Source organism: Haliotis rufescens, unplaced genomic scaffold, assembly GCF_023055435.1.
Source record: "Haliotis rufescens isolate VD_foot unplaced genomic scaffold, xgHalRufe1.0.p SCAF_5, whole genome shotgun sequence".
Classification (NCBI taxonomy): Eukaryota; Metazoa; Mollusca; class Gastropoda; order Lepetellida; family Haliotidae; genus Haliotis; species Haliotis rufescens.
Genome location: NW_025964223.1, coordinates 36,317,851 through 36,338,091, shown reverse-complemented (window position 1 = coordinate 36,338,091; position 20,241 = coordinate 36,317,851). Strand labels below are relative to the sequence as shown.

The following is a 20,241-nucleotide window of genomic DNA, read 5'->3' as shown; positions in this document are numbered from 1 at the left end:
AACCAAACCAAACTGGTAAACCAAGATATGTTGAACCAACTCAAAAAATGTGTTTGAGACAAGTAGGCAGAGCACAGAATTTGGGCAAACCTATTTGGTTTGTTACAAGTAGTGTGTGTAGGCATGTTGTGCACGTGTAGGTCATGAAGTTGAAATTGACTACGCTGCTGTGGACACACGTGTTGTGGTGGTGGTTGGGGGGGCTTTACTACAGGAATAACATATTGGCAAATCACGTCATCCCATTCTTTCATCAGCACCAGGATATGCACACCTTCCAGCAAGATAATGCAAGAGCGCACACAGCACGTGTTTCAACACAGTACCTAGTGAACAATAATGTGCCTCTGCTTCCATGGCCAGCCCTGTCACCCGATCTGTCGCCAATTGAACATCTATGGGATTACCTGGGTCAACGCCTCTCACGTCGTCCGCAAGTACAGAACCTGAAAGAACTTGAAGATACGCTACATCAAATAAGCGACATAAAACATCGAATAGAGAAGGAGAGTGAGTTGCGACTTGGATTGTATAAAAAGTATCGCAGAGCTGTGAATGCTCTCGACGGAGTTGACACCGCGCTTGTAACAGCTGGCATGGGACTCTGTGTAACCCGTGTTGGTTTATTATCAACTATAATCACCACGCCTATCGTACTTGGTATGGAAATAGCCGCCGGAGTCTCAGGACTGGCCGGAATAGCGATAAAATTTATTTCTCGTAGGTTGCAAAAGAAAGCATTAAAACATGATAATATTTGGATACTCGCCGAAGCAAAGTTGAACAGCATTGAGGATCATATTTCAACAGCACTGCCTTATTGTAAGATATCCGAGGAGGAGTTTCGTTTAGTGCTGTCAGAACTCACCAAATACAACGTAATGAAGCATGAGATTCGATCCAATTCTCGTAAGACCAGTGGTATGAGCGAAGACGAGAAAAAAAGTTCATAGAACAGGGGAGACAACAAGCGCGTCAATTATTCCGTGCCAAAACCAAAGAACCATTTGGAGAATAACTATAGATTGCTTGATCACTTTGGATCACACCACAATAATTTAGACGAATACTTACATAAGTATATAATAATGGAGCCAATCAAATGGCGAGAATTACCACAGGGTATATATTATATCAGTGATGTCAAACCAACCAAATACGGTCATCAATTGTTTCTTTCCAATTACCAAGAAGAGTATATAATCTGGTCTCCTAGTAGAATGAACGAAGAACTTAGTAAAAATGTTGAATATCACTTTGTTCAAAATAATGGTATGCGTATGAGTTAAAATAATAGAACATATTTTCATTACAATTTAGTTTAATCTCATGACGATCATTGAATCACATCGTCATTTTTGCATAAAAAAGTCCATCTGTAGTAGCAGTATAGGTATATAAATCTGGCTCCAGTGGGGTTGCGGCAGAACCCCCATTACCTATACTACTGAGTTTAATAAAGAAGTGTGTCAATGAATCAACTATCACTACATTAAGTTCTTAACCTTCAGAATGACATGACACTATTCATTATTGCTCTCTGGGGTAAAAAAAGTATTCCATGTTTCCAGCAAATACTTCCCTTATTAATATTGTCAGATACTTCTCAATTGTTGTTATCTGTGCAAATTAGTTGTCACCGTTTTCACAGTCATCGGGTATCTAATATCAGCAGTACGATTCTGTGGTATTGAACTCGTCACTAGAACGCGTTGTTAGCCGAGGCACGACACGCACAAATTCATCGTACTGCTTGTCGCGGACCACCCGCTTATCCCTTTCTTCACGGTGATACTCGCCAGTGGGTGGATCTCATACAAAGTCATACGTGGTTAATTGTTAGGTCACAGATCAACTTATCCAGTTATTAAAACAGCAAGCTGTGAGTGATGAGGTGAGAAGGGTGCCCTCATGTCAACCAGAAATTGGTTTGTTCAAACAAGTTCATATATCTCGTCAAAAGTATCGCACTACCAAATTTGAAGTGTATCCGCGAGTTCATTTTCAATGAAGAGATTTTCAAAGGTACACTGTGTTGACACATCATCTGCCTATAGAATGGTAGCCACTAACTGCCCAACCTTGTGGGTCCGTTTCTGCAAGCCGTATGCACACCAAAAGGGTATCTGTAGAGAAATTCATGTCAGATGACAGAATGTCCATGCGTCTTTACTGCTATTGATTTTAAACTGAAATGCCTAAGCGTGCTATCCCAGATAATCAAAAATGGCAAATCATTGGCATGCACCAAACTGGCATGACATGTCGGGATATTGTCGTGTTGAACATTAACCATACTGTAATCAGTCGACTCATTAGAAAACACATATTGACTTGACATGTCAGGAACTTGCCGAGCTCAGGACGTCCACGGAACACCAGTGCCAGAGAGGACAGGGTCCTTGTACGCCAGGCAAAACAGCTGCCAACTTCAACTTGCACTGATCTTCGTCATCACTGGCATACCCACAACAGAGTTTTCCTCAACACCTTCATGTGTCGACTGAATCCAGTAGGATTTAGGGCCAAAAGATCAATAAGACGTCCACTCCTCTCACCCCAACACATTTGGGACCGTTTAGCCAGGTGTCAGGCTCGAGCACAATGGAACTTGAGGTCAGGGAGGATTCATTGTTTTCTTCTTTTTTTTTATTGCACCACACTGATGGTACGATGGAGGCAAAACGGAACATATTATCATCAGCACAACATCCAGGAAACAGTGGCATGTGGTGGTGGCTCAGTGAGGGTATGGGGATGTGGATCCTTTGATCGTAAAGTTGATTTGGTCACAGTTCAGCAGACACTAAATTGACAAAGGTACCATGATACCACATTGAACGGTTTTGTTGTGCCTCATCTTCATAACCATGAACTCGCCACATGTCCTGTCTTCAATGACGACAATGCGCGACCCCACCGAGCTGCGAATGACCATCTCCAGGACAACGCCTTTGACCCGGTGTATATATTGTATGTTGTAAGACTAGTCCACTTTGAGATAATTACGTATCGTCAATATTCAAAAGGTAACTCAGTTACAGCACAGCAACACGTTCATGGAATATTATTTAGCTTCTTTATCAAGCGGTTTGCTGTTGAGGATGTGAACATAAATTTAATCTGGATAATAAAGAACTATATTTTCTTTTCTCGTAATTGTAGTCATGCACGCTAGACATAATGATGTAATTGTGGTGATAATTATTCTGTACAGCTTGCAGGAAACAGGAATGACTCCTCAATCCAGACTGGTTTTCCTGGAATCCGCTGGTCGCAGACAGCCGGATTCGGCTACGTCCCAAACGACAGGATGGACAACGTCTTCATGGCTGTTGCCATGGACCTGCCCGACTTCTCATCGCCATATGGAAGGTGACCTGTTTGAATTTGTATGCAAGTAGTTCAGAATTATAGCAGTTTCTTACAAATTATTATAGACAATCCTATTTCTACAATTGGAGATGACCGATGTGTTGCCAGTGTTCACCCCCGAGATAAGCAGGACGTGTGTGAGCGCCTTGTACGATCAGGCTTATCCGTGGCCTACAACAAGTCCAGCATACAGTACCAAGGCCCGCTACCCGATATGTTCTCATTCAACACACAGATGAAGTTCATCAACGTAGATTATGGCTTTTCCGGACACAGAATTTGGGCAAACCTATTTGGTTTGTTACAAGTAGTGTGTGTAGGCATGTTGTGCACGTGTAGGTCATGAAGTTGAAATTGACTATGCTGCTGTGGACACACGTGTTGTGGTGGTGGTTGGGGGGGCTTTACTACAGGAATAACATATTGGCAAATCACGTCATTCCATTCTTTCATCAGCACCAGGATATGCACACCTTCCAGCAAGATAATGCAAGAGCGCACACAGCACGTGTTTCAACACAGTACCTAGCGAACAATAATGTGCCTCTGCTTCCATGGCCAGCCCTGTCACCCGATCTATCGCCAATTGAACATCTATGGGATTACCTGGGTCAACGCCTCTCACGTCGTCCGCAAGTACAGAACCTGAAAGAACTTGAAGATACGCTACATCAAATAAGCGACATAAAACATCGAATAGAGAAGGAGAGGGAGTTGCGACTTGGATTGTATAAAAAGTATCGCAGAGCTGTGAATGCTCTCGACGGAGTTGACACCGCGCTTGTAACAGCTGGCATGGGACTCTGTGTAACCCGTGTTGGTTTATTATCAACTATAATCACCACGCCTATCGTACTTGGTATGGAAATAGCCGCCGGAGTCTCAGGACTGGCCGGAATAGCGATAAAATTTATTTCTCGTAGGTTGCAAAAGAAAGCATTAAAACATGATAATATTCGGATAGTAGTATAGGTAATAGGGGTTCTGGCTCACTTCCACTGGAGCCGGATTTATATACCTATACTGCTACTACAGATGGAATTTTTTATGCCAAAATGATTATGCGATTCAACGATAGTCATGAGATTCAGCTAAATTGACTCCAGCTCACCACCACCTGGAGTCTATGATATAAATTTTTATAGGTAATAGGGGTTCTGCCGCAATTCCACTGGCTCCAGCTCACCAATACCTGGGGCCAATCATTGCTTTAGATGAGCCTAAATGGTAATAAAAATATTCTTCATTATTTTTATCGATAAAGCGATATTCAACATTTTTATTAAGTTCTTCGTTCATTTTACTAGGAGACCAGACTATATAACTACACTCTTTTTGTAAATTGATAAGAAACAATTGTTTTGACATCACTGATATAATAAAAACCTTGTGGTAATTCTTTCCATTGAATAGCTTTCTCCATTATTATATATTTATGTTAGCATTTGTCTAAATGTAATCACACGATAGTAAACAATCTATTTTTAATCTCCAACCAGTTCTTTGGTTTTGGCACGGAATAATTGACGCGCTTGTTGCCTCCCCTGTTCTATGAACTTTTTTTTCTCGTCTTCGCTAATACCACTGGTCTTACGAGATTTTGATCGAATCTCCTGCTTCATTTCGTTGTATTTGGTGAGTTCCGACAGCACTAAACGAAACTCATCCTCGGATATCTTACAATCGGCCATTGCTGTCGAAATATGATCCTCGATGCTGTTCAACTTTGCTTCGGCGAGTATCGGAATACTATCGTGTTTTAATGCTTTCTTTTGTAACCTACGAGAAATGAATTTTATCGCTATTCCTGCCAGTCCCGAGACTCCAGCGGTTATTTCCATGCCGAGCACGATAGGCGCAGCGATAATAGTTGATAGTAAACCGATACCCGCTACACCGAGTCCCATGCCAGATACTAAAAGCACGGTGTCAACTCCGTCCAGAGCATTCACGGCTCTGCGATACTTTTTATACAATCCAAGTCTCAACTCCCTATCCTTCCCTATTTGATGTTTTATGTCGCTTATTTGATGTAATCGAAATCCATCAACAGTTTCCATCTTTTCAAATGCTTCACCGAGCGTCGGATATAAACTCATAGTGTATATTACGATCATATAATAGTCTTCAATTGGTCTTGCTTAAATGTTTTGAGACTATACATCAATCTTATCAAATGTATATTATACGGCAAGAATATCTTAGAAAGAGAAATACTGTCACTTTTAATAATTTGGACCCCCTCGAGGGTTGCAACGGGCGATGCTCCGATATGAATAATACTGCAACGTTGACGCTCGTGTTTCTTGAGCCATTTAATCGATAGACCTGGTAATATATCGAAGGCATCTTCCGGTGCATCTCCGAACAAGACTTCAATAATAAGTGTAGAAAGATTAGGTATTGCACTCAGGTTAACTTTAATTTCTTCGAATTCAGTAACCAAATTTAAAGTAACATTTTTTAAGGCCGGACGACTATATAACATATGACCTGGGTTTTCTGGCAGGGGAGTGACCAACACACTTTTTCGTTTTGACGGGATATAAGCCGCGAGTACGATGCCACTATTTATTATCTTAGTTAAATTATGTCCCTTACCCATCATCACATAAGGTGGGGTAATGACGATATTCAGTAGCCACTCGATGTTTGCTTCGATCATAGTCCATTTATTATCGTCGTAGCGAGTAATATTGTATGAAGTGTTTTTAAGGAGTCTACTAACATCAACATCGCTTAAATCTCCTAGATTACCTGTGAATGTAACTTCTTTCCGATTGTATACATTATCGTGTAAGTGTAAAGCGTATTACTTACCATTGGTACCGGGTTTATCAAATCCTTCCGTGTCTCCGAGATCGGAAAGCGCAATTGTATTACATTGTCTTACTGTTCCAGGGCCTGATGCATCAACCATTATTTTTAATATGGAGTGTTACACTTAAGTATCCTATATGTACAGGTTGGTGTTTTACATCTAATACAGAAATTTTAACGTCTGAAATAATACCCCGCTTTAATTTTTTATATTGTAATGTTGAGAAAGATTCCGTTCTACCGCTATTATATTTTTCATTTTTCACTGGAACACTTCTTAGCAGAGTTGAAGGACTTTCTTGTTGAATATTATCTGTCGTACTGATTTGATCAAGATGGATGCACAACTCTTTATAGGGAACTAAATCGGGTAAATAGAGTCCCTGATCTGATGTCTTGATTACTGTTATTTCTCCTCCCCATCCAAGTGTGTATGCTAAGTTCACGTAAAGCTTTACATCCTTTGTTCCAGCGTTTAAAATCAGTAACCCATTTGACTCATTTTGTGTTAGACTAATTCCATTAGGCTTAAAAAATTCGTCATTGAGTGAGCATACGCTGTAATACCCATCAGGTATAATGTATTTTTTACCATTTATTTCTGTCTCATTATTATAACCCCTCGTAGCACTTATATTGGTCCACAGTGGGTAATACGTTACATCGCATAGAGCGACTTCGAGTTGTCCATCCGAGTTATCGATAGTACGAAGCAGTTGAATAGACTGACCATTTGTTATTCCCAGGAGTGTAATATACATATCAAATATACAATGATACTATATCATAACTTAAATATGGAATTAACCATTATTTTTAATATGGAGTGTTACACTTAAGTATCCTATATGTACAGGTTGGTGTTTTACATCTAATACAGAAATTTTAAGGTCTGACATAATACCCCGCTTCAATTTTTTATATTGTAATAACGAGAAAGATTCCGTTCTACCACTATTATATTTTTCATTTTTCACTGGAACACTTCTGAGAAGAGTTGAAGGACTTTCTTGTTGAATATTATCCGTCGTGCTTATTTGATCAAGATGAATGAACAACTCTTTATAGGGAACTAAATCGGGTAATTCATCATTTGCAAACATTGTTACGCGGGGTGATAATGTTGTTTCTTCTCTCAATCCAAGTGTGTGTGCTAAGTTCTCACCAATAAGTATTTTTTCGTTTCCATTGATGATTTTCAGCATCCCATTCGACTCATTTTGTGTGATACTAAATTTAATAGTATTACAAAATTCCTGATTAGAATTAAAATATTCATCATTGAGTGAGCTTATGCTGTAATACCCATCAGGTATAGTAGTAATTCTATTAATTCTATTTTGGTCATCTATTACAAATAACTCATTATTTTTTCTCGCAGCACTTATATTGGTCCACCGTGGGTAATACGTTACATCGCATAGAGCTACTTCGAGTTGTCCATCCGAGTTATCGATAGTATGAAGCAGTTCAATAGACTGACCATTTGTTATTCCCGGGAGTGTAACATACATATTAAATATACAATGATACTATATCATAACTTAAATATGAAATCAAGATACATTACTAATCAATCGATTATAGTTACTGCCTCTGGTGCTGAATTTTTCGTTAAATTCCCCGATATCTTTGAAAAGTACAGGGTCACGGCAACTAGCGATAAAATGGTGCACGATTGGTTTCACAATCCTATGCAATTTTGGCAGAATCAGTTAAACTTTGCCATATGGTGTGCCACAACGGGATGTGGCGTATCTGTTAATGCCCCAGGATTTATGCTAAATAAGTCTGTTTTATTATTTCACGTGTATTATCAGATAAGACGTATACTTAAAGAAATTAGTACTCCATTACCGCAGGATCGAGCGTGGAATTCCACGAATAATAATTATGATAGGTCCGCGTATGAGCGTATTTGTAATGAATTTAATGTTTCTACGAGTAAAGATTGGCGCATTAAAGGAGCAAACCATGGTCTAGGTGTTCCTTACACAGGGGAAATAACTGTCAAAGAAGAAAGCGATGATTTATTTAAAGAAGTTAACAAAGGTCCATTTAATGCGTTTAAGTTGTTGCATACCAGCAAACTTTACATAAGAATGTATGATTATTTTCTAAAAACTCATCATTGGTATAAAGACTGGTAACTTTCGAGTAACGATTGGAGAGGGGATATTATGAGTTTTAAGAGTGGTTTAATTTATATTGTTAAAAAATTTATACAAATGAACGATACCGCAAATGCTTGGAATGAATTTCTTAATGATAAAACGGAAAATAATTTTACTAACCCAGGATTTGTAAGATTTAATGAATCGATAAGAACTTATGTATGGGCAATTCTTGGAGCACAATCGCAAACACGAACATCCATTATCGGTTCTGGGACGGCGCTCGATGCGCAAAAACAGTTTGTCTCAAACGTGGAGGACGCCATTAATTCACCAGTTGACATACCATCGTCTATAAAGCGTTTTCAAGATGCATTACAGTACGCTCAATCCAAAGTGGACTTCGTTTATGCGCCGGGACTATACATGTCTCCGAGTAATATGGAACTTAAGATCGGTCAAGTGATAGGCTATAATAATAAAATTGTTATCGCTACCGATCAACAAAAACCAGGTATAAATTCAGATATTAACGTCGAATTAATAACGCAAACGATCACGGGTGAAAAGGGAATAGTCAAGCCGCAAACACCACCTGTTTCACAACCATCTACTAATGCACACGCACAAGTACCACCACATATTGAGGCTAAAAATCAACAACATATCAATGAAAAAACAGCGCTTGTAGTGGGTGGAGTCTCGGTTGGTTTACTCATGATTTGGTTAGCGAACTGATTTGGTGGTTAAATAGTTCTTAGCGAATACGTACAACAGCCCTGCAATTGCTACGATCAGCCCCCACAAGTTTTGACTAAGCCAAGTGGTGGTCTTAGCTAATAAATTCAATAGCCAGGAAACAACACTCCCTATTATACCGGGAAGTGCAGCCGCGGCTTTCTCAGCGAGCTTTCCCAGTGCTGAACCTAATGCTTTTAAATGCTTTTTTATCTACTCTTTTATACCGTTTTTATCGCTGGGCGGTGAACCTCCACCTGTACCGCCACCTGTTAACGAGAGAGTCAAAGTCGATATAATAAATCCCAACGCGGTTAAAATACTGACAATGGTTATTCCCTGTTCTCTGAACAATGTTTTAATTTTATCGGCCAGTGTAGTATCATCGTTGAGGACTTGATCGATAGTTTCTCAAATACGACTGATTTTCGAACGAAGTGCCTTTCTATAACTGGAAGCAGCTTCGAGGCTGGCCGATCTTTCGTCTTCTAAGTTACGCAATCTTTCCGCTACGCGGCGTCTACTGAACTCATCGCCCGCCTGTTCGAGTTTTGTTTTCTCGTAATCTATATGCTTTTCGATTTCGGATATCTTGGCTATATTATTGATGAGTTCTCCCCGCATTGTTCGCATTGCCTTGTCAAGACCTCGTAATTCCCTAATACTGAACTCTGAATATGGTGATACACTGACCGTGGAATTATCGTAATAGGTATCTAAGATTTCTCCGAGTCCGTCCGAGGCCACCTTCGAGGAAGCTTCCAAATCATCTGTATTAACGAGTTCATCACGCACGGTTCGAATAACCTTAGTAGTCTTCGCGGAAAGTCGGTAGTCCACAAAACCTAATTTATCTCGAATGGTGCTGATGCCGTGTTTAGCGGCTATCGTAGACAAGGCTAGGGGCTTACGAGTACGAGAATGCATAAGATCAATATCCGGAGCGCCACGCAGTCGCAATATTCCTTTACTATCTATCGTAAACTTTGAATAGTCACAACCTATTAGGGTATCATCTTTTAAGGCATCGTAATAATCATTGACGGACGATTGTAAAAGTTCATCGTTAAGATTCGTGCCACCAAAGTTGGTTTCATCAGTACCCTCTTCAGTTCGATTCGGGTCATCAAAGGTACTTAGATCAAAGTCATTAATATCAAAATCAGTCATTTTTATATTAAACATAGGGTACATAATTTCAATATAAACAATGTCTTCGCAATACGGACGCAAGTTAAACCCACAACGTAGACTTCGAGATCCATTAGGGGTCAAAGCAATTCGTCAGTCTGTAACTATAACTAATAACCCGAGTACCATAGATCAGAATCAAACGCTTCTGGTTCGCTTTCCTAATCTCGGCGCACACGATGTGTTAGTTCCAGGAACTGTCCGACTAGCATTTACGATTAGTTTGACTTCTACAGACGTTAACAGGGAGCCCGTTCAGAACATAGGTCGTGCTATCGTTAAGAAAATTGCGATTAAAATTAGCGGTAATGAGGTTTTGAGTATCGACGATAGCGATGTATACTATTGCTACATGGATCTCTGGAGAACGGATAAAGAGCGGGAAAACTTACAGTACCAAGGTATTTGTAATAAGAACACATTGAGACTGCGCGTGGGTGCTGAAAATGGTGTTGATACCAACGAAAAAGATAAGGCTGTTGCCGACGCATTAGGTAACAGATTCTATGTTCCCCTAGACTTTGAATTACTAGATTCCCACATGCCCTTTTATCAAGCATCCCTAGGTGATAGGTTAGAATACGAACTCACTTTTAATGACTACGGTAGAGTAATCAGATCTGCTAATGAAGATGCTAGCTATTCCATTGACAATATATCGCTGGAGTACGATATGATAACGGATCCCGAATTAGCCAGACAAATTCGTAACCAGTATACCGGAAGTTTAGCCATTTTGTACGATCCCGTGCTGCGACACCGAAAGATCACGAGGGACAAAAAAGATACGATGTGGAATATCAATCTAAACGTTCCCACGAGGTCGTTAAAGGGTATTTTAATGTTGTTCGAGGACCCCTCCGATGCGTTTAAAAGAAATACCGAGAAGTTCTACAATCCCAAGATTACAAAAGTAGAATTGACTATCGAGGGCGTTCCTAATCAACTATATAGCCAAGGAATGCTAGCGTATCACCAGTGGGATGAGATTAAAAAACTTCCTTCTATAAAACGTTCTCCGGAAGTTAACGTGGTCGTGAAAGATCTGTCTCTCAGGAGTGTATCGATGGGTGAATACCTCACAACGAAGTACGCGCTATGGCTCGACATGCGAACAACGGACGACGACCAATTACACGGCAGTGGGAGGAGAATAGAAAATGCTAGCGAGGGTGTCACCATACAGATAACGAAGCTTCAGGAAGCGGCTGGTAAATTAAACATATATTTGTACGTGATTATGGATGCGCAACTTAATATACAGAATGGGCGATTCGTGCAAGCAATCTATTGATAATCTTTTACCTCAAGATCCGCACTGCGCTATCATATGCGGGCAAACGGGCTGCGGAAAAACAGCCTTTATTCTAGATATTTTAGAAAGTCATTATCGGGACGTTTTCGATCATATCATTATTCTGTGCCCAACTATAAGCGTTAATAAAACCTACTTATCGAGAGATTGGGTAATGAATGACGACGGGGTACACAGAGTCGATCCGGGCGATCGTTTACAAGACTGCCTCCGAGTATGTCACGAGAAATACAAAGGAGAATCAACCCTTTTCGCAATAGACGACTGCAGCGCGAGTAAAGAACTAACAAAAAAGAAAGATATGCTTTCGTATTTAGCATTCTCCGGTCGGCTTACTCAACATAGCGTTTGGGTACTTACTCAAAAATACAACTCTGTCCTGAAAGATCTCAGAGAGCAGACCAAATGGGTAGCGCTTTTTCATTGCAAAGATCGAGATTCATTCGAGGAATGTTTACGCGAAAATGATGTCATTTATACCAAGGGCGAAAGAGACAAAGTCAGAAAAGTGTTAGCGGCAACGAAGCACTGTAAACTCGTATTAAAAACCGATCAACCAGCTGCTTATGCAATTGCTTAGCAAAATGTAGCAAATTGTAGCAACTGCTTAGCAAAATTATAGCAAAATGTAGCAAATCAAGCAAAAATTATAGCAAAATGTAGCAAATTGAACATTAGCGGTTAATATTACATAAAATGTGGTTCGAAATCCTCATTCTTTCGCAACAGTTCATTATTACGGGATGTATTGGATATGTCATATTATATTATGTTAGACTTAAATATCTCCTTAGGTATTACATTATGGAGTGCGACGAACTCATCGAACAAATGCTCAAAGAATCTGATGCAGATCAAAATGTTACAGATAAATCTTTAGATAAACATAGAGAAAGACTCGCCGCTTTGGTAGCCGGTGGAAAATGTTCCCAATATTTGGGGGAAAATTATACCATCGAAAAAATTGATAACATGACCGACGAAGAGATTAAAAAACTGTACCCTCGTTACGAGCCTAGACTGGGAGCTACCATGACTAAAACGATAGGGTCTTCTATATTACAACTATACACAGCCGTAGCTAGTACGTTTCTCCCCATCCCGGCAGAACATCGCCTGTATTTATGCGAATCTCTCGAGAAAGACGCATTCATCGAACACGCTATAAGCGCAGTGAGCTGTGAGTTTTATCATAGATTCGGAATGTTCTTAGCTCCGTTCACCACAACTTTAATAACGGCTAGGTATTGTCAATTTAAACATACGTGCCCACTTAATAATATAAATGGAGACACAACAGATTGCGGAAACACAATCACAACAGGTAACACCACAGATTGTGAATGAGGAACAACAAGTGAACACACAACAACAAGTGAATGAGGAACCACCTGTGAATGAGAAAATACTGAAAGCTAGAGTTACTAAGAACCCCCAAAAAATAGCCGCAGGAAGAAAGGGAGGGCTGGCGCGCAAAGCGAAATTAATAAATAATTCAAATATTAATCCGATTAAAACATGGGCACTAGTAGGAGTTGCTGGTATAGCGGTTGTATGGTTCTTTTATAAGACCGGAGAAGAGAAAACGTCACCCCCGCCGCAACAACAAGTTCAATTAGAGGTTAGTCCTCATATAATGCTATAAGAAGCATGACTACTCCAGCTACAGACGGTAAAATGTTGGTAAATGCGACGTATCATTCAGCGGTGGTCACCGGCTTGGCCATTGGCTATGCCCGTATGGCTAAAATGATTACTAAAGCCACACCTCCCAAGCTAGATTTTAATGGATATGACATACCAATGATGGTTCTGGATATTGGATTAGCTATGGCAACGAAGGATATGCTCATCAAACAAGGACTTATCCCGGAAGACAAAATGAAGTAATTAAACATTTGAATATTTATATTCATATAAAGATTTGAATATATTATATTCATATAAACATGGCAACAATTGCGATGATGGTCGGTGGAGCTGTTGTTAATGCTCTAGCTTTTTCGGGGAGTAATTATTTATTTTCCAGTATGAGGGAATCAAACGCTAAAGAAGTTGAAGAGGAGCGTAAACGACATAACGAAGCTTTAGAACAATACCAAGCAGCCCAGTTACAATATACACAGCAGAGAATGAAGAGATTAGACTTTATTCATGAACAACTGATTAAGGAAGGACATTCAATTCAAACGTTTAAGGATGTCGAATCTGCCATGCACGAATACTTCCTCGTTTATGGGAAAAAACTAGACCCAATACCAAGACCAACAATGAGTCAGTTTTATACACCGTCAGAGGAACAAAAGAACCGAGAGGTCACATTTATTATTATTGGATTGACTTCTCTATTGATTTTCAACTATACCATGCATAAGTCAGAGGGACAGCTGTGGCAATGCATAAACCATGACCTAGTTTAGAGCGATCTATAAATAGCATAATCAATATCTCACAGTGTAGCTGTGATTTGCATTTAGACAAATGATATGATAGATGTATATACCATGAATAACTGCAAGTTTACACTCATGGGAAAGACTACCCTTTGTAACCGACGCTGTGTTGATTTTTTTTACTGCGGCATACACAATTATTACATCAGGCGCGGAAACATTAACTATACGTGTTCTGTATGCGGGATAGGGGTCAAAGGTCGTTATTGTTTATGTAAGGAACATGGTGCTGATAGGGTCAGGAACCAGATTATTTATGCTAGGAAGAGAGATTACATCAATGAGAGGAATAGGTTGGGGAGAATATGTATTTAGATATATGAAAACAACCAATTAGACATTTGTCTCATTTTGCATATACCATTCAACCACAATGGTTTTTGTCAGAGAATTAAAAGCTATGGCAAAGCAAAGTGGACTGCGTGGATATTCTCGTATGAGAAAAGCTGAATTGATGGATTTACTCGGTTTGGAATACAACAGACCCCAGACTGTTAGAGAACTCAAAGTTCGAGCGAGAAACAGTGGGCTGAGAGGTTATTCTCGAATGAGAAGAGCTGAATTGATCACTTTACTAGATAATAATCAACCTATTGATAATGATATTCAACCTAATAATGATGATAATCAACATAATAATGATAATGATAATCAACATCAAGAATTAATATTTGTACCCACATCCGCCGGCGTTGGTAAATATCTAAGAGGTTGGAAGATGGATATTAATTCCAACATGGATGTTAACGATATTAAGCCCATCATATCGAGTAAAATTAACGAGGAATTAGATGATTTACATAGTATAAAATACCAGCTGACGATTAAAATGACATTGAGTAAAAGTAACACAGACGATAGCACCGAATATACCGAACCATATTTCCGTAGCAATCAAGAAGTTATAACCGAATCCGATACTATAAACTCATCATTAGATACATCAATTCAGAGGATACAGGAAACTTTAGAACGCTGGACTAATAGAGGTTCGGGTTGGGGTGTTGATAAAATCGATAGTTTATATTTAGATATAGCAAATTATATGCCTTTCAAAGGTGGATCTTATATAGATTTACCTCCGTATTATAAGAAGAAAAAAGCCATAATTAACGTAAAAAATAAATCCGATGACTGTTTAAGAATGATGATAAGATCTGCATTGTTCCCCGTAGACAAAAATCCGGATAGACCTTCTAGCTATCCCCAAAACGATGGACTCAACTTCGATGGTATAGACGAACCTACACCAATATCACAAATTGATAAGGTGGAAAAGCAAAATAATTTAGCTATAAATGTTTTCGGACATTCTAAAGGAATTGTTGTACACAGGATAAGCTCCGCTCCGGAAAATATCCCCAGAATCAATTCATTTCTGATCGAAAAAGATGGTAAATATCATTATACGTGGATAAAGAGTTTAAACAGGCTATTATACGATCAAACTAAATATAAGGGAAAGAAATATTTCTGCGAAAGATGCCTGCATGGGTACAGCAGACAAGATCTATTAGAAGCGCATAAAGAAGACTGTAGAGGTGTTGGACAGAATGCTATCAGGATCGATATGCCTAAAGAGGGAAAAAATATATTAAAATTTGAACATTATTGTAATCAAATGCCAGTACCGTACGTAATTTACCCCGACTTCGAAGCGCTTATCAAACCCATAGAAAATACCAACCATAGCAATACTGATAATAGTTTTACGTACAAAACTCAAGAACATATTCCTTGTGGGTTTGGATATATAGTTGTAAGGTATGATGGGAAAACAAACCCGCCCGTGATTTACAGAGGTCCCGATGCAGCGGGAAAGTTCCTAGAATATCTACAAAATGAAGAGAGAATAATCAGGGAAAAATTATCGTGTAAGAAACCCATGCGTATGACGAGGGATGATTGGAGGGCCCATAAGAAGTCAACGAGTTGTCACGTTTGTAATAAACCCCTGGATGGGGATTCCGTAAGAGATCATTGCCACGTCACGGGTAATTATCGGGGAGCCGCTCATAACGAGTGTAACTTGAAACTAAAAATGAACTCTCAAACAATACCCATCCCTGTTGTGTTTCATAACCTTAGGGGATACGATTCACATCTCATTATGCAAGCTATCTCGAAGACCGACGGTGGTTTAACGTGCATTCCTAACAATATGGAAAAATACATATTGTTCTCGTTGACTAAACCTATACATTATAGGGACAAGGATGGGAAATCTAGAACAAAGCAAAGTAATGGGCTTAGATTCATAGACTCCGTACAGTTTCTGTTATCTTCCCTGGACAATTTAGCTAATGCGAACAATCCCGATGACTTTGCGATAACAAATAAATATACCGATAAGATAACACGTCATTTGTTGCTGAGAAAAGGTGTATATCCTTACGAATATATGGATGATTGGTCTAGATTCGAAGAAACTGAATTACCACGCCTCGAATCATTCTATAGTAACTTAACAGAATCTAGAATAACAGATGTCGATTATGAACACGCTCTGACGGTCTGGGATAAATTAGGTTGTAAGAATTTAGGCGATTATCACGATCTGTACTTAAAAACCGATGTACTGTTACTCGCCGATATATTCGAGATATTTAGAAAGACGTGTTTCAAACAATATGGCTTGGACCCGGCATGGTACTATTCCAGTCCCGGACTATCGTGGGATGCATTGTTGAAGAAGACCGGCGTAGAACTAAAACTACTCACAGATTACGATATGCACTTGTTTATTGAGAAAGGATTAAGAGGTGGTATATCGATGGCAGCTAAAAGGTATTCTAAGGCTAATAATAAATTAGTGGAAGGATACGATCCCAGTAAACCCGACACCCACATATTATATCTCGATGCTAACAATTTGTACGGATGGGCTATGAGTCAACCTTTACCCACGGGTGGTTTTGAATGGGTCGATGATATTAATGTGAATAATATCCATAATATCGAAGTGAATAAAGGGTACATACTAGAAGTTGACTTGGAATATCCAAGTTCGTTACATAAAGATCATAACAGTTATCCGCTAGCTCCCGAAAGATTAATGGTTAATAAAGATTGGATGTCGGAATATCAACGCTCCTTGATGGGTAATAGTAGGTTAGCTAACGTAGAAAAACTCGTACCAAATTTGATGGATAAAACAAAATATATAGTTCACTTCAGAAATCTCCAGTTGTATCTATCGTTAGGTATGAAACTTAAGAAAATACACAGAGTTCTAAAGTTTGATCAAAGCCCTTGGATGGAGCCCTATATAAGGCTGAACACAGATTTAAGAAAGATAGCTACCAGCGATTTCGAAAAGAATCTGTATAAGCTCATGAATAACTCGGTATTTGGTAAAACTATGGAGAATCTAAGGAAGCGTGTTGATGTTAAATTAGTCAGATCTAATGAGGAAGAAAGACTCAGGAAACTTATAGCCAGTCCGGCTTTTAACAGAAGCAAGATATTTGATAACGACTTAGCCGCGTTGCATATGCAGAAGAGTAATATAAAATTCAACAGACCGGTGTACGTCGGTATGAGTATTCTCGACTTGTCAAAACATTTAATGTATGACTTTTATTACAACGAACTTAAGAAGCAATACGGCGATAGATGCGAGGTGTTATAAACCGACACAGATTCTTTGTTGATGGAAATACAAACCGAGGATGTGTATAAAGATATGGCAGAAAAAATAGATATGTACGACACGAGCGATTACCCAAAAGATAATCCACTGCACAGCGTTGTAAATAAAAAGGTGTTAGGTAAGATGAAGGATGAATGTGCTGGGACCCCTATAGCGGAGTATGTGGGATTAAGACCTAAGATGTATTCTATAAAGAAGTCCGATAATGGAGAGATAAGAAAAGCTAAGGGCGTTAAGAAGTATGTTGTCAAAAAGCATATCAAACACGAACAGTATAAAGAATCATTATTTAACGGTAGAACGTTCAAACACGAGATGAACTCTTTAAGAAGTTACAATCATAGGATATATGGATTAAGAATGAACAAGACATCATTATCCCCCTTAGATACAAAGAGATGGATTGATAATGATGGTGTAAATACCTATGCTTATGGTTATGGTGGTAATACCGTACCGTCGGGAACTATGAACAACTCTTCTCGTACAAATGCCCTACCCGGTCCATCTTGAAGATAATAAAGAATAGGCTCTCCTTCTTTCGTAACCAATCGACTAATGTTATACGTCTTAAGGGACCATATGGGATCGGTTGCGCGACGTAGGCCTCCTTCGACTTCACCGGCCTGGTATAAATATCTTACCCTTACTCTATCCGGAACTTTTCGTTCTTTGCCTCTCCTCGGTGCTGAAGATTCGGAAGTCACGGATTTCATTTTAATCGCATCGGATGGTTTCTTCCCTATTAATCTCGTTACTTCATTATTCAACGCTGATACAACGGCTGATAAACGTGTCACCCATTCGGTTGATCTCAATCGCTCGGATTTCATTTCGATCCCATACTGATAGCCAAACAAACGTTCCGCTAATGTCCGGTTAAATCTTTCGACGATAGCTTGACTGCGGTGGGCCTCTCTTTCACCACGGACGATTTCGACATCATGCTTTGTTAACAGTTTAGTTACCGATCCCATAAACTCGCGACCGGGATCTACTTGAAATAGCTTAGGCCATTTTAGCGGTCCGCGTTTATATATGCGACTCAGTGCATTAGCTACCTCTGTTGATTCTTTCGATGTTAATGGCTCAGCCTCTTTGTATCGACTAGCCACATCCACTACCGTTAAAGCGTATTTATACGTTTTGCGTTTTACCTTATCGTGGGGAAGAAACAAGAGGTCAGCCTGATGAACTTCATTCGTTGTAAAAATATCAAACTTCTTCCTCGGTATATAACGCGGTGCCGGTAAATATATTAGCCACATCGCTTGTTTCTTTAACCAATCCTTGGCCACATCTTTAGATACCTTAGCCGCGGTGGCTAATTTTTTTATTGCTCCTACACCTTTCCAATATCCTCGTGGGCTATAGTAAATTTTATTCATTATTAATTAATATTGATATTTCTTTTAAAACGACTTTCGTTGAATCACATCATCATTTTTATACTAATAGAAGCAATGATTGGCCCCAGGTATTGGTGAGCTAGAGTCAATCTCATGACTATTGTTGAATCGCATAATCATTTTGGCATAAAAAATTCCATCTGTAGTAGCAGTATAGGTATATAAATCCGGCTCCAGTGGAAGTGAGCCAGAACCCCTATTACCTATACTACTTCGGATACTCGCCGAAGCAAAGTTGAACAGCATTGAGGATCATATTTCAACAGCACTGCCTTATTGTAAGATATCCGAGGAGGAGTTTCGTTTAGTGCTGTCAGAACTCACCAAATACAACGTAATGAAGCAGGAGATTCGATCCAATTCTCGTAAGACCAGTGGTATTAGCGAAGACGAGAAAAAAAGTTCATAGAACAGGGGAGACAACAAGCGCGTCAATTATTCCGTGCCAAAACCAAAGAACCATTTGGAGAATAACTATAGATTGCTTGATCACTTTGGATCACACCACAATAATTTAGACGAATACTTACATAAGTATATAATAATGGAGCCAATCAAATGGCGAGAATTACCACAGGGTATATATTATATCAGTGATGTCAAACCAACCAAATACGGTCATCAATTGTTTCTTTCCAATTACCAAGAAGAGTATATAATCTGGTCTTCTAGTAAAATGAACGAAGAACTTAGTAAAAATGTTGAATATCACTTTGTTCAAAATAATGGTATGCGTATGAGTTAAAATAATAGAACATATTTTCATTACAATTTAGTTTAATCTCATGACGATCATTGAATCACATCGTCATTTTTGCATAAAAAAGTCCATCTGTAGTAGCAGTATAGGTATATAAATCTGGCTCCAGTGGGGTTGCGGCAGAACCCCCATTACCTATACTACTGAGTTTAATAAAGAAGTGTGTCAATGAATCAACTATCACTACATTAAGTTCTTAACCTTCAGAATGACATGACACTATTCATTATTGCTCTCTGGGGTAAAAAAAGTATTCCATGTTTCCAGCAAATTCTTCCCTTATTAATATTGTCAGATACTTCTCAATTGTTGTTATCTGTGCAAATTAGTTGTCACCGTTTTCACAGTCATCGGGTATTTAATATCAGCAGTACGATTCTGTGGTATTGAACTCGTCACTAGAACGCGTTGTTA

The 20,241-nt window shown here is 39.1% G+C and overlaps 1 pseudogene; it reads left to right on the top strand.

Moving 5' to 3' along the window:
• Nucleotides 1-20,241, top strand: part of LOC124122711 — a 28,473-nt pseudogene that overhangs the window by 3,072 nt on the left and 5,160 nt on the right.